Genomic DNA, 14,883 nt, shown 5'->3' with positions numbered 1-14,883 from the left:
GAAGAATGAAATAACAGCAGAAAACCCTTTCTTCACATTTTTGTTCATATGCTTTGTGGCTTGCAATTCTACAGTATCCGAGAGTTCAATTAGGCAGTGTGTGATTGGCAGGTTCCTGAGTTAAATAGCTGGGATGGGATCATACACTTAAAATAGCTTTAAAAGAAAACCTGTAGACAGACAATCAGTCAGACAATCTTTTCAGGCGCTTGGAAAGCCCCTACTTTCCTAAGCACTTGTCCTGTAAATGATCTGGAAGTCTTGCACATAAAGTAGTTTAATATAAAAGTTTGCTTGGAGGCAGTTAACATGCAAACATACCCCTTGATGTAATGTCTGGGGGCATTTTTTGAAGTTGTTTTTTTCAGAAGCATTGTTGTTGCTCATTATGAGTGTGACATCACTTCCCCTGACCTAGTGATATGTGTACTCTCTGTGGTCTGACTTTTAACTTTTTTGAGATCAAAGCTTCAGTTCTTCTGAATTCAAGCCCACCTTTCATTTTGCTCTGTTCATTTCCAATATCTAGAGGAAAAATTTACCAACAAAGCAAGGAAAAAAGAAAGGCAAAAAAATTTCCTATCTTTCCTTGTTGCTAGATTCTGCAACTTGTTGGCTAAAACTTCCCTACTTTTGTGCTGCTGTACTGGGTTAGAACTGAATTCGGAAGCCTGTGTATGCCAGGAAAAATAGGAAAGCATCCCTTGTTAATCTGTTCTTGAAAGAGTCTCACTGCATGTAAAATTGTCCATGTTTATTCATACAAATTTACAAAATTTACAAAAATGAAGCTTTTACATTGGGAATTTAAGAGTAAATAATAACTTCTGATATGCCCCCCCCCCTTTCTTTTTAACAAAGCTGGAAAGTATAAACACTCTTTGCCCTTTGTATAGCAGCTCATGAGTTGGAGCTTTTGACCAGCATGCAGAAAACCTCAGTCTAACTCCCAAATTCTGTGGATTTAAATCCAGATTTCTTCAATTTGAAGAGTGACCTGTTACTCCTCTAGACACTTTCTATCCCTTCCTTTAAAGCTTACAAAAACTTACAAAATATACCCTGGGACCCATTGAGGAGGGTTGGATGCTTTCCCCACCAGTCCAGGTGTCACTTGGGAGGAGATGCACCTGTAGGTTCACCTTTGTGGGTGCTCCTATGGAGCTGAGAAGGATGGCTTGGAATCATCAACAGCAGAAAGGGAGAAATTGGACCAGAGTGCTCCCAGATCCAGTGAGTGCTGTGTATACAATGCAGTATTTTATATATGATGCCATGGAGTGCTCCTCATGAGAAGATTTTTTTACTCCTGATCTGGAGATTGTGAATTCCCAGAGAACGGTGGGATTTAGTGGTTGCACCTCCTTGCTCTGAGCATTTCCTACCAGATAGCTCTGAGCAGATCCTCCTCAGTATGCTGGTTTTGTGATGATTTCATGCTGACAAGGAGGAGGCAGAGACCAGAAGATCAGAACACAGATGTATGGGGCGTTTTTTTTTTTTTTTTTTTTGTAAATCAGGGAGGAACTCACATATTATACACTGCCAAAAGTTTTGATATACCCCCTGACAAAAATGCATAAACCAGCTAGAATATTTAGGCAGAAGAGCAAGAAGAATGGCATTAAATGTGAAACAGATCTCTATGTGAACATTTACTAAATGAATTAAGACCTTTTATTTCAGATAATGACATTGAAATGAAGACAGTAGGAATATGAGAGAGGGCTAGAAAATTACAATCAGAGAAGGGGATGGAGAATAATTTTCTACCTTTTTTTTTTTGCAGTACAAGAGCTGAAAATTACCATGTAGCAAGAAGCTGGCAAAACAATACCTGGAACTTTTTCGCACAAAGTGTTATGGAAAGAAAAATATGAGTGGATTTTGAGGTTTTTATGCATATATATGTGTGCACACATGGACACGCACACACACAGAGACATATATGTACATATATATATATATACACACATATATATATATATGTATGTATATATATACGTAGCTACCAGATATAATTGGCCTGATTCAGTCTTTAGTAGTGGAATTCTCTAAACCTCTGGTTGGAAAATGCTGCAGACACTCACAAAGTATTAGTCTGGTACTGTATCTTTTCTGTACTCTTTCCCTAAGCACTCCATGTGCTCTTTGCAACCCTCTGTTCTCCCCTACACACTGTGATGAAAACTGAGTCACATAACAGCAGGTTCCTGGGACAGTGTGATGGGACACCAGGAAAAGGAGCTAGCACAGACTGCACATGGCAATACTGTGCAAACCTGTCTTTAGAAAGGACACAGGAAATACAGGAATGCAGCAGGCATCAAGATAAACTGATTCTGCAGGAACTGGGGCTGAGCTGAAGAGTTATTGAAGCAAGTAACTTGCAATACTTGAAGAGAAACTCTGCTCTTAGCAAAACAACCATAGGAAGCTTTTATAGGGCAAAAGACTGGGTTCCTAACCATCCAGGGTAACTGACAAGATACAACTCATGGAGGATATATAATGTGACTTTTCCTGGTTGAAGTGTAAGTCTAAATTTCCTAACCAACACAGAAAAGCAGACCATGCTTGAGACTTTCTCTGAAATTAAAGTTTTTGAAGTTGATACTCTTAGACAAGAGGACCAGGAACAGAGGATGTGTATCTATATATCTTTATATGTCTCAATTTTCAGTTTAATATGATATTATATTAACAGCTTCAAGACTATGACAACTTTCTGTGTGGTACAGAATGAGTTAGGAAGATCCCAGACATTACCAAGAGAACTGCAGAGGTTTATGAAATATAACATGGAAAATTTCCAAGAAAACCAATACAAAAGTTTCCCTGGTCTTTCTTATTCAAAGAATCCACTCTTAAGATAAATAGTACTAATTTCCAGTAGACTTGCAGGGAAATAAGCATGTGGCTTCTTCTGTAACCTGAGGTTGAGCATAATTGTAATGAGAAATTATTCTTATTTTGTCAGAGGATTACTTCCATGAGGCTACAGAGCTCTTAGTGAATGGGAGGTTCTCACCTGTCCAAAACAATGCCCTGCAGTTTCAAGGAGATTAAAGGAAAATATCTGGATAGTGAATTTGTAGTTGTCTTTACTTGGAAGTCTTTTGCTTGTTATGATTATAAGAGGACATTATACTATTGAAGAATAAAAAACCCCCTCCATTAAGCATATAGAGATTATGAGTATTTAGTTATCCATACCTGGGTTTAAAATATGTTAAACAGGAGTAAAAAAAAATTATAAAAAAAGAGGTCAACAGGATTTCTCCCATTCTCACAAAGTGCTCTCTGGTGCATTCTTCACATAGTGATGTTATTTTTCATCACATACTGTTTTTTCTTACAGAGGTCTCTATCTTAAACCACTTCAGCAATTAATACAACCCTGCCACAATCAAGAGGATGAACTAACCCCCCAATTTTGTAAGTCTTCTAGAAGTAAATGTCTGCCATGTATTTTCCACTTTTGATCCACTTATGTCTGGATTGCTTTGGAGAAATAAAATTAATGTTGTACTCCTAAATAGCCCCCAAGGCCCCAATGATTTAGCCCTTAAAAGTAAGGTTTTGTACATCTCAGCCTAAACCAAGCATTTCAAAATTTTAAAATGAATTTCACCCTTAAATGACTTTCCTTCTAGCCCGTTATTAAGAAAATCTTTTGATATTCATCCCACACCACTGCACTGCAGACATCCAACAATACAAACTTCATCCAGGGCTCATAGACAATGTCAGGCCACAGGTGGGAACCCTGGTGAAAGAAATATATTATTTTGTTCCATACCAGGGTCTCTGATACAGCCACTTAATTTGTTTTTTGTGCACATTCTGTGTACTGTAATAGCAAAAAGAAAAGCAACTGTTTGTTATCCTGCCTGCTTCTGGAGCATTTGGGAAGAAAACAAAAATTACACTTTTCCCTAACAGAAATGATGAACACAGGGAATAAGGAAGCAGGGAGTTGGGAGTTGTGGAGGGTACGATCTGAAACAAGAATCAGATTCAAAACTATCATTTAGAAGTGATGAACAGAAGAATAATTGTTTGGAAACCAAGTGAGGTAGAGCCAATGTAATGCAGGAAATCACTGAAACTTGCTGACTAGCAAATAAAGACTGTAAAAAAAAAAACTCAGTAAAACAAAACACTCTACAAAGGCACCCCCTTCAAACTCTTCCTGTGAAGGAGTGAAACAGCTTCCAATGGTTTTGCTTTACTTATCTCACCCAGAAAATCTGAGTAATCTCCTTTTAAAGAATATCATTGCAGTTTGTTGCTGTGGGAATAAATCAAGCTTAGGGTGGGAGACTGGAGTCCTGTTGGTATCACAGAATCACAAGGTTGGAAGAGACCCTCAAGATCATTGAGTCCAATCCCAGCCATAACACCTCAACTAAACCATGGCACCCAGTGCCACATCCAATCTTTTTTTAAACACATCCAGAGATGGTGACTCCACCACCTCCCTGGGCAGACAGTTCCAGTACTTTATCAATCTTTCAGTAAAAAACTTTTTCCTAATATTCAACTTATATTTCCCTTGCTGTAGTTTAAGAATGTATCTTCTAGCAAGTTCCAGTGCCATCAAAGGGTGGAGTTCCATAGCAGATCCTAGCACCCATCATAGTCAATTTATCAGCGTTACTATAATGCCACATTTCTCCTGAAAGCTTTGTTCCTTAATAATTTACCAGATTTTCATATTTCTCATGTCCCTACTATGAGGCAAAGCTCTAACTGTTTCTTGCTCTAGCATGTGCTACAGGTTAAGTACGTTTCAGCTGTATAATCTGCAGGTGGGGCAGGAGGTTTTGTGATGTGCTGTATTATGGACAGGCACAGCGTACAATAGGTTCTGAAATTCCTTACTGTGTTTGAAAGGTTGAATGAATTCTGTAAGACATAAGGTCATTTCTGAACTCCCTAGAAACCTGAGCAGGACTGGAGCAAAAGTCAGCTGTAGAGCAGGTGATCTGAATTGGCAGAGACCTCTGGATGAAAAGTATGCTCAGAGCTGTCAGGGAGGGAGGAAGAAGAAAAGCCTTGACAGGGCAGGTCAGAGGACTGGTTCGCTGGGAGAGGAGTGAGATCACTGGATGCCTTGGTGCAAATCTCCCTTTTGTTCACATACAGATACATGTTTATATTCACCTTCCCTTCAGTTATCATCCTTCAATAAGTGAGTGGTGTTTAAAACTCAGGAGCATAACCAGCCCCTGAGAAACATTATTGCTGAAACTCAGTTCACAGTCTATGTGCCTTTGGCTCATTCTTTTCTCATTAGAGCCACCTGAGTCCCCACCAGCCTGAATGGAACAGGAATAGGAGAATGGATTATTTTATGTGGCAAACCGTTGTACAGCAGACTATGCAGCTATGCTTTCATACCTTCATACAAGTCTATCCCCGGCTCTCATGATTTTACAAAGGTTCCCCTATGTTCCTCTCACAAATGATGTGAAGCAAAGTTTTGAGAGAAGAAAAGAGCATTTAACTGAAGTCTTTCCTTGCAGTGAGGGTTGGCCAGTGGAGGTAATTTAATTTCTTCTGGACTGGCTGTGTCCTGACCGCTGCAAGCCCTCCCTTGGTGCTCTCCCATGGCTGCTGACTTCACCAGCACGGTGCTGCCGTGGCTGCAACGTGGCCGTGCAGAGCTGCCCTCTGGATTTAGTGACCTTCAACACAGATGAAGAGCTGCCGTGCAGGAATGCTGGGGAAAGAAGTGACTTTTTCTTATTGCTTTCTTTGAGAGAGGTTGCATTGCCAGGCCCCTTCCATTGTACACACCAGAACACGTAGCAACTGCTCAGGCTATTGATGAAATGAAGAAATGCTGTCAGCCCCTTGAAGCTGCAACTATTAAAAGAGATACATATGGCAGGAGAATGCAAGTCCAGCCATGCACATCTCTGCAAGTCAGAGGGAAGTTCTTCCAACTCCATAGACTTTTTGAATCAATTTAACTTTTAGACATCAAAAAGTAGACAAAAAATACAAACAGACAGGATATATGAAAAAAGTAATTGAATCATAAGAACGCATCATATTACAGTATTTCAATCACATTCCTGCCACACCGGGAGCCAGTCATAAAATTTCCTATGTTTTACAACATTTACACGTACTTTGCACTTCAAACTGTTCTATGAAACAACTGATATCCCAAAAAATGTTCCAAAATATGATCAGGAAGTGAGCTTATTTAGTGGGTTTGGAGCTCAGCAGTGGGAAGAGGTTTGTTGGTATTGCTGTACTTCAGGTCAAATTTTTAAGAGTGGTAAAAATGGTTCCTGGAACTCAGTGGGTATTGTTTGTCTACAACTTGTAAGTGATTTTTCTCTTACTTACCTTTGCAGAACTATTGCCTCTCTTCTGTCCTACAGCCTCCATGTACATATTCCCAGCAGTTTTTTGACCACATTACACAAATCAGATCCTTTTCCATTGTACCTGCTGCTTTTTCTCATCTCCACTGTAGCTTGCTGTCCTCTCATTAGGCTCTCTTACTTATTTTGTCGCCTCCCAGATCTCAACTGCTGGGATGTGCAGACACCTGGGTTGCTACCATTATATCTGTACTATGGAGTGATCTCACATCACACCTTTTCCTCAGGCATCAGCTCTATTTTGGGGGACTAGTCTGTATTAAAAACTCTCTACAGTCTTTTTCTGGTCCTTATATACCAGTACCATCACATTATTCCTTCCTGTCAATTTACTATAGACATTTTTAATTTGGCATGGGAATCTGTTGCCTTATAACTCCTGTAATCTAAAAGGAAAAGCATTTTCAGCTCCTTGTTGCATATTAAAACATGTTTTCTCTTCAATCTATAATTTTTACTGTCATCAAATTGAATAACTTCACTATTCAAGTGAGTACATTATTCAGAGATATATTTTGCTTGAAAGGCACAAATCAGAATTCATTTACAAAGTCCAATATGGTATTCTCGTCTTGAGTTTGGACTCTTTCAGAGAACCCAAAGCCTCTCATGTTATCTTGTTACTATGGAAACAGTGATGCAGAGCAGTTATGGGTGGAGATCTGTGACACTCGAAAGCACAGTATAAAACTGATGCACTCCATAGCCTGCTTTTTTATTCATCCTTAGTGCTACAGAATAGCATAGCATAATAGTTGTGATAGTTATCTTGCTCATGTGTATGGGTAAGTAATATCATGTAGAAGGGGAAATAATGAAAGAAAGGAAAGTTGGAGTCTGAATAGGGAATAAGGAATCAGACCTTTTGCCACTGATATATTGTATGTCTTTGGAAAATACTTTTGAGCAAATCAGTCTGTGTCTCATTCCTCAGATGTAATATGCCCTCTTTTTCATTCTCCTCTTGTTTTCTTTATTTAGGTAACAAAGCTTTTGATGTAAGAATGCTTCCCACTGTGGTTTTAGAGTGCGTGGCACAATTTTGGGAAGGGTTTCATTAGGCAACAGCAGTACAGAAAAAATACATAATATTTCTCTAGTAATAGCGATATGAAAAGACTTTGTGCTGGTAGAAGCAAAGCCTAGTCTATACATTATTTTTTTTTTACATTGTAGATGGCATTCATTCTAGGGAGTTGAAATGGTCAATGGAATAAATATTTATGCCCTGTGGAAGTAACTAAGAAGAACAGAAGGTGATAATACAATATGATATGTAACTACAAAGAATAACACTGCATTCTGAAGTTTGTGAGCAGGAAAACTCATCTGTTTTTTTCTAATTAAAAAAAATCAGTGTCATGCCAGAACTTTGTCTTCCCCTACACAATTTGCCATGCTTCTATCTGCAGACCATCCTAATTTCACTATCACAACTTCTCTAACTGACTTTTAACATGAAGAAGATGTTTCTGATTTTTTGTGTTGGAAGTGACTGAATCTTCCTGTTGCAGCTGGTTGTTGAATATTTTTTTAATTAAGTAAGATATATTAATGGAAGTATTTGTTTATTCACATTACTATTTAGTCTTCCTCATAGATTTTGTATTTCTAATGAGTTCCTAACTAGCAGATATTAAAAAGTTTTTAGTAAGAGAGATTAATAGGAAGAATATCAGCTCAATTAATGATTATGTTTACCATTTACACATTTGCATTGTAATGCCTGGAAAGTGGAACCACAGGCCAAGCTGCATTTTGGTGGATACCAGACAAACACTAACTAAGGCAAGGGACCAGCTACTGTGTTCCAGTGATTCAAACTTAGAAATTACAATATCAAAGCAGGGTGGAATGGAACAAAAAAAGACATTTGAACTTCAGCCTCTTACTTTTCTTGCTACTGTTAGTTTACATGAGGTCTGTGCCAGATTTGTGTTTTTCCATGCTGATAAGCCTTCATCTTCAATTTCTGGCAGCAATTCTGAAATGACATTCTTTGAAATACTTCAGTTGCTTTCTGCTATGGCAACTATGAATTAACTGATGACTGATGGTTAAAAGGATTAAAAAGTTGCCAACATAAAGGTGTTTTGTTACCTTGAATTCAGGAGAGACCTTACCATCTAATACTAATTTCTTTATTTTGACTGCTTGTTAGCTCTCATGGTATAGGGTTTTCCACAACTAACAGATTTTTGGCCATGCCCAGATTCTTCATTCCTGGAAGAGACTCCGACCTCTTCATGTCCCCACATACCCACTTCTGGTGAAATTTATGTTTTAAAAATATGTAAAATTTTCTGAAAATCAATGTAAAAAGGGACAGCTGTGGTTTCTTTTTTTTTCTTTTTTTTTTTTTTTTTTTTAAGTGGCTGTCCTACCTGTTTAATTATTATGGCTATTTCTCTCAATATCAACATCTAAAAGTCTTGGGAAAAGTCACCCTCAACCTTCTCAGTATCAAAAATCTATAGATTTCTGATGTAACACACAAGAATAAATCCTAAATGAGAGACACTGTTAAAGTCAGTGTGGTGAGGCCTGGATAAAGGTGTGATATGCAGAAGTAATTTTGGTTGAGAAAAGTTTTTATGCTTGGGTTATGGGATCAGTCTATTACTGAAAGTTTGCCACTGTCCTGCACATCTATAAATTTTCTTGTGCTTTACATATAGATAAATATTAATTTCTAAATTTCATTGGGTAGCTTATTTGTCACAGGAGAAAGAATTTGTGCACTGGAGTGTTGTACATGATCTCTCAAATAAATTACTTCACTAAGTGAATGTCAATGTATTTTCTTACAAATCCCTTTTTTTACCTGTGGTCAGGGAACTTCTCCAAGAATAATAGGAAATACTATGTGTCATCTGAAGTTTGTAACAAAAGTTAGTTCATACAGGTGGTCCAGTCCTTCCACATTGGTTCAAATCCTTTGTCATGGTCTGCCACACAGCACTGGGTCTTCATCTTCCCTAATTTCAGGCATCTTAATGTTAGACATCTAGTCTGAACCAAGTCAGCTTCATTGCACTTGCCTTAGACACCTATGATAGGATGACATGTGCTTTCTTTTGAACTATCTTAATTTGAGAGTCTGTGTTTTTAAGTGGATGAGATTAATTCCCACAGTCTGCTTTTACAAAAATGTTTATTTTCTATGCTTTCTTTGTATGTATATTTATAGGTATCTGAAATGTAAGAGAAACCAAAAGAAACACATTCCTTGCTTACTCTGCAAAAATTTGTCAAAAATATCCTGGAATAATGCAGAGACATGGCTCTGATATTGTTAGAAATTATTTTTAAATACAAAATCTTGAATGGATATGTTTTACTTAATGGCTCATATTATGATCCTGAAAAAGGCCAAGAACTCTAGGAAATTCTACTGTCCTGAAACTAAGTAAAATGTAATGCCTGGAGAGATAGGAGAATATCTTGATTTAGAAAAAGCTGAGAGGCAGAGATTGATGTGTTTATGCACTATGTGTTCAGCACTTGACATGCTTGGTAATGCTTTAAAAATTGGAAACCTCACCATATACTCTTCATTTCTCTCTTTTTATTGCTGGGAGATAAATTGCAATAAAAGGGTAGGGGATACATTTTTGCTATTGAGCTCCCAATTGCTGCGTCAGCAATACAATCAGCTTGGCATTGATTCTGCTTTCAGCTGCAGTAATTTTAATTAAAAGAAAAATAGAGTAGCTTCAGGGATTCAGAGCAAAATTGTCATGACTGAGCTCCTGTGGCAGGGCCAAGCTCCATCTCAGTCTCAAAGTATCCATTTTGCCAGAAGTGAGCTGGTCTATTTGGTGGTGGGTGATTTCTTGCACTTGATCCATCTTCACGAGAAGGAGTTTGGACCAACACCACTTTACAGAGGAGTTGCTGACTCTTCCTCTCCAGAGAGATGTGGAGCTTGAGCAGAGCAAGTGTCTCAGTGGAACATTAAGAGAGTGATTGCTATAGCAGTCTTGGATTGAGTCTCAAGGGTCACAGGAGACATATGCTGAATGTGTCTGCAGGGCATTTCAGTGGGACTCAGGAAATGCCATATTTATGCATTTATGTGCTTTCCCATCCTCTTGTTTTAGCTTAAAGCCAAAGACATCTGTCCATCCTATCATCTCCCAAAAGTGTTGTCTTATTTTACAGTGGCAAAATGCAGAAACTTTTTGAGATAGAATATAATTAATTTAGCCACTTGAACAATGGGATAAACATCACAATTGTTCCTTCAGAACATAAAAAATGCTATGAAAAGCTTAGAAAGGGGAAGGATGAAAATAGACTAATGAATAGCCTGTATTTGAATCTCAGCCTCTGAGAGTACTAACAAAGATCAGGCTGATGCCAGTATTTGAGAATAGTTTGTTTCACCAAACCTGTGGCAAATGGCAACCCAAGATCCATACAGTTCTAGATTTCAAGTGCAACTGTAGACACGATGCTTTGGCACAGGCCAAAAAAGAACCACAGGGTTTTGAGACTCAGCTAACTTCACTAATAACTGCTCCGGAGGATGACTGGCCTCTGACAGAGCTGCTGTGCTAATTTTCCAAGGCTGAGCACTCACCTCATTTTTCTTTCAGGTAAAAGATGTAATGCCTTCCAAACTCTTGCAAATCCACAGCACTTCATTACCAGACCTGGGCTTTGGTGATTAATTTGTTGCACCAATGAGGTGCTGCCTGAAAAAGGACTTCTGAGGAACAAAGCAGCCCAAGCAAGCAGCACTTGACTGTGGAAGTTTTCTTTTGTCTCTGTGATATTCTATCCATGTAGCTGGTCTGGCAGGAAATTAAAAGAAATGCAGTGATAAACATGAAAGATAGAAAGACTAACAGTCTTGAAAATAAATAAGTGACTGTTCTTTATACGTCTTGAAAACTTCAGGACCTATGTTTTTCTGGATATAAACAGATTCTTACAACTTGAAATTTTAGCTCATTGAGTTGGGAGAGGTGATTGTCTTACACAGTGGTACTTTTAATGTCTCTTCAAAGAGCTTTACTTTGTCATATTTTCTTTGTGATTCCTGTACACAAAATTATGTAAATTCTGAGGCAAAAGCATTTTGTAAGGCACTAAAGTCAGTAAGATTCAGATAATGTACAATAACTGTAGCCCAGCAAGATATAAAGGAAATGAGGAGTTGAGGTAGCTCCTGGACACTGGCTTGTGCAAATGGATTTTGTTAAAATCCTTCGTTGAAGTAGGAAACAATATGGAACAATAAGAGTTTTGACTACAAAGGAGATTATAATAATTTCTGTATTTACATAAAAATATTGCCAGTTTCTTTAGGATACACAAAGTTCCAGGAATTTCAGAGTATGTCTGAGAGTCGCAACAAAGAAAGGACCATTTTAATTAAGAGGGAATTTATGTTTTATTTCAGAAGAGTTGTAAAACAAATTTCACTGACCTTATACAAGAGCAGTCTTTGAAGGGCAAACTTTTTTCTCCTCCCTTCCTGTGCTGAGCTCATGAAGAAGTCATTAAATATTCATTCCAGCAGTTATTTTTTCTCCACTTTAGACTGTTCTGCCTTCTTGCTGGTGACAATTGTAGTACCAAGATGTCCTGGATTGCCAAGCAAATTGTATTCTATTTGCCATCTGTATGGCTGTTGTCTTCTGCTAAGTGGGCAGTTTTCCTTATCTCTTCCACGACCAATCCTCCCTCGGGGAGACATCTGCTGATAAGAGGCTATTGAATGTCACTGCATAGCTGATAAGAACTACAGCATCCCATTGGGAGATGCTCTGCCCAGAGGGAGGAGCCAAGCTTTCTACCCAGATATAATCTGGAGATTCTAGAATACCAGCACAGCTTCTCCACTGGATTTCCCAGAGGAACAGCTGCCTCTTCCACTGGATCTGCAGAGGAAGACTACACCCTTCTACCCGATCCCTGCTCCAGCAGAACCATGCCTCACACTCCAGGAGGATTGCAGCCACATTTCCAAATGGACTGCTACCAACACCCTGACCAACAGGGTGTCAGGTTGTGTTCTGACTCTGTCAGTGTTGTTTTATCTTTTTTATCTGCATTGTTTATCTTTTTATTTTCTTCCCTAATAAAGAACTGTTATTCCTGCTCCCATATTTTTGCCTGAGAGCCCCCCTTAATTTCAAATTTATAACAATTCGGAAGGTGGGGGTTTACATTTTTCTATTTCAGGGGAGGCTTCTACCTTCCTTACCAGACACCTATCTTTCCAAACGAAGACACAAGAGTAAACTTTTTATTGTTTGTGTGTATGGCACTTCCACTGAATAGTAATGAATGGACAGTACACTGAATGGCAAGCTAAATTTTTTTTCTGGATTATAGCTTCCTGGATCTTCAATTATTCTTTGCTAAAACCGTGTCCTGCAGTTGTTTTTATGCTATGGCTTCATCTGTGGGCCATGTGCCATCAGGGGGACCCAGAAGCTGTGACTCAAAAGCCCCCTGTTACTACCAAACAAAATTATAAGCAGAGAATAAATAGGAAAAATGTTGCCTGATTTAAAATGTAGATTTTCATGTATGGCTGTGTGCTTTGGACCTGGGAAATTACCAACCTGAGATGAGAAAAATCTGGTTTAATCAAAAATCAAATTTAAAGAAAGAGAAAAACCTCTTATGAGGTTTTCAGTCAACCTTTTAAATTTAAGTCTTAATACATAAGTTAACACTTGAAAGTTTTCATGGACCAAACATTGAATATTTCTTAATTGATGTTGCCTGATCATATAGAGAATTGGACCAAAACTCTGGTCTGTACATCAACTGGCATATTACTGATTATGATATTTTTCAGACAGTCAAGACAAATATTCTGCCTGTGATGATGGTAAATGGATTTTGGAAAGTATTCTCAATTATAAAAGAAAAAACATTAATTTTTTGTTATATCCCTTCTCAGGGAAAGAAACAGAGTCTACTCTTCAGAAGGGCAGCTTTGTGTCCTTATTTTAGACTTACAGAGCCAAAGACAGAAGGAAAAGAGTTACATCACTGTAACAGTTCAAATTTTGTGTTATTAAAGCCAGTCCTATCTCCACTGATAGCTTCTCCAAGTGCAGAGCAAATCAGGCCAAAGATGCTCACTCCTCATGAGAGAGTCCTGCAGAAGGACTCCAAACGGAGAGCAGTGAGGTGGCAACATATTTCTGAAGAAGAGGAAAGTATAATTTGTATCCTCTTTTTGGACACTCGTGGAGGTCCAAGGAGGCTTCTGCTTCAGCGTTTTTAAAGAAAAGGCAAAAGAAAAGGTCAGACTGTCTTTCTGCTAACTGTTTTACCAAGGAGAGGGGATGGCGGAACACTACTAATACTTTTGAGGAGCATCTCAAAGTCATACTGAGGGTGTGAACAATACAAACATGCCTTATAACGGAGCCACTCCTGAGATTTATAAGTGTTGGATATGACCTAAGTCTTTCATAAAGTGAGCTGCATCTCAATACAGATCATGCCCCCTCCCATCTATGGACACACAGCCTTCTTCCTTTCCTCCCAGAGATCAAATAGGATCTGTATGGCAAGCTCAGCAGTTCGTGGCATGGAAAAGCACTCTGTAATAAATAAGTAATAAATTAATATTTAATTGAGGCTTCTTTTAATGAAAGTTAGCACCTGAAAGGAGGTGGAGACACAGACGTATGTGACCAGGAAGCTCTTTGTAGAATTGCAGTGACCACTTTGCAGAGGCTTATGTAAAAAGCAGAAGCTGGCATTATAAAAAAGAGCTAGTCTATCTCTTAACAGATTTACCTGGTCAATGCAGGACCAACACTTCTTGGAATGTAATTATGTGGCCTGAAATTCTTGTGTGACAGTGCTGACTGCAGTCCTGTGGTCCACTGGCCAAAGGTGCAACTCTGAAATGACTGTTTGACTTCACTCTTTCTTAGAACTAGTGTGCAGTTTTTGTTAAATACAGGTCAGGAGATCACTATATGAATGGTTGCCTGTTGGGACTGTTCCTGCCTTATCTTTTGGCAGAATTTTTTTTGCGACAGTTGGTTTCTGTCTATTTATGTTTCTGTAACATAAAGGCAGGTATGCTAAGGTAAGGGCAGCTGCAAGCTGTTCAGTTTTTTTTGACTGCTCTCTGGTTTCTGAAAAGTTACTGGAACAAAAATCAGCTATGTAAAGGTTGTATGCTCCTTGCTTATTATTATCATCTAGTTTTGCCCAGGTATTCAGTGCATGGAAGAAGTATGTAGATTTTTGGTAGGAAATCTGAAGGCATAAGTGGTTAAATTAATTCACAATATTCCTTTCTGCAGATTTGCCTTGCTCTGTGCAGAGAGGAGGTTTAGTGCAGAGAGGAGGTTTAGTGCACAATGGCTATGCTTTTAAATAGGTATATATGCAAGTGGCTGAAAGAAACTTCACCTTTGCACATTCAGCCTAGTTCAGCCCATGTATTAATATTCCTTGCATTTTCTCGTGCATCTCCTCAGAGAGCAGA

The 14,883-nt window shown here is 38.5% G+C and overlaps 1 long non-coding RNA gene across 3 annotated transcripts in view; it reads left to right on the top strand.

Annotated features, from left to right (window-relative positions):
• LOC119697703 overlaps positions 1–14,883 on the top strand; it is a 158,177-nt gene that overhangs the window by 73,062 nt on the left and 70,232 nt on the right. For all 3 annotated transcript variants that reach the window (XR_005255911.1, XR_005255909.1, XR_005255910.1), the window contains one exon: positions 3,362–3,438. This is a non-coding gene — a long non-coding RNA (uncharacterized LOC119697703). The remainder of the gene's footprint in view (positions 1–3,361; positions 3,439–14,883) is intronic.

Source organism: Motacilla alba, chromosome 2 (genome assembly GCF_015832195.1).
Source record: "Motacilla alba alba isolate MOTALB_02 chromosome 2, Motacilla_alba_V1.0_pri, whole genome shotgun sequence".
NCBI lineage: Eukaryota > Metazoa > Chordata > Aves > Passeriformes > Motacillidae > Motacilla > Motacilla alba.
The sequence above is the reverse complement of the archived record's forward strand: the minus strand, read 5'-3'. Positions and strand labels throughout refer to the sequence as shown.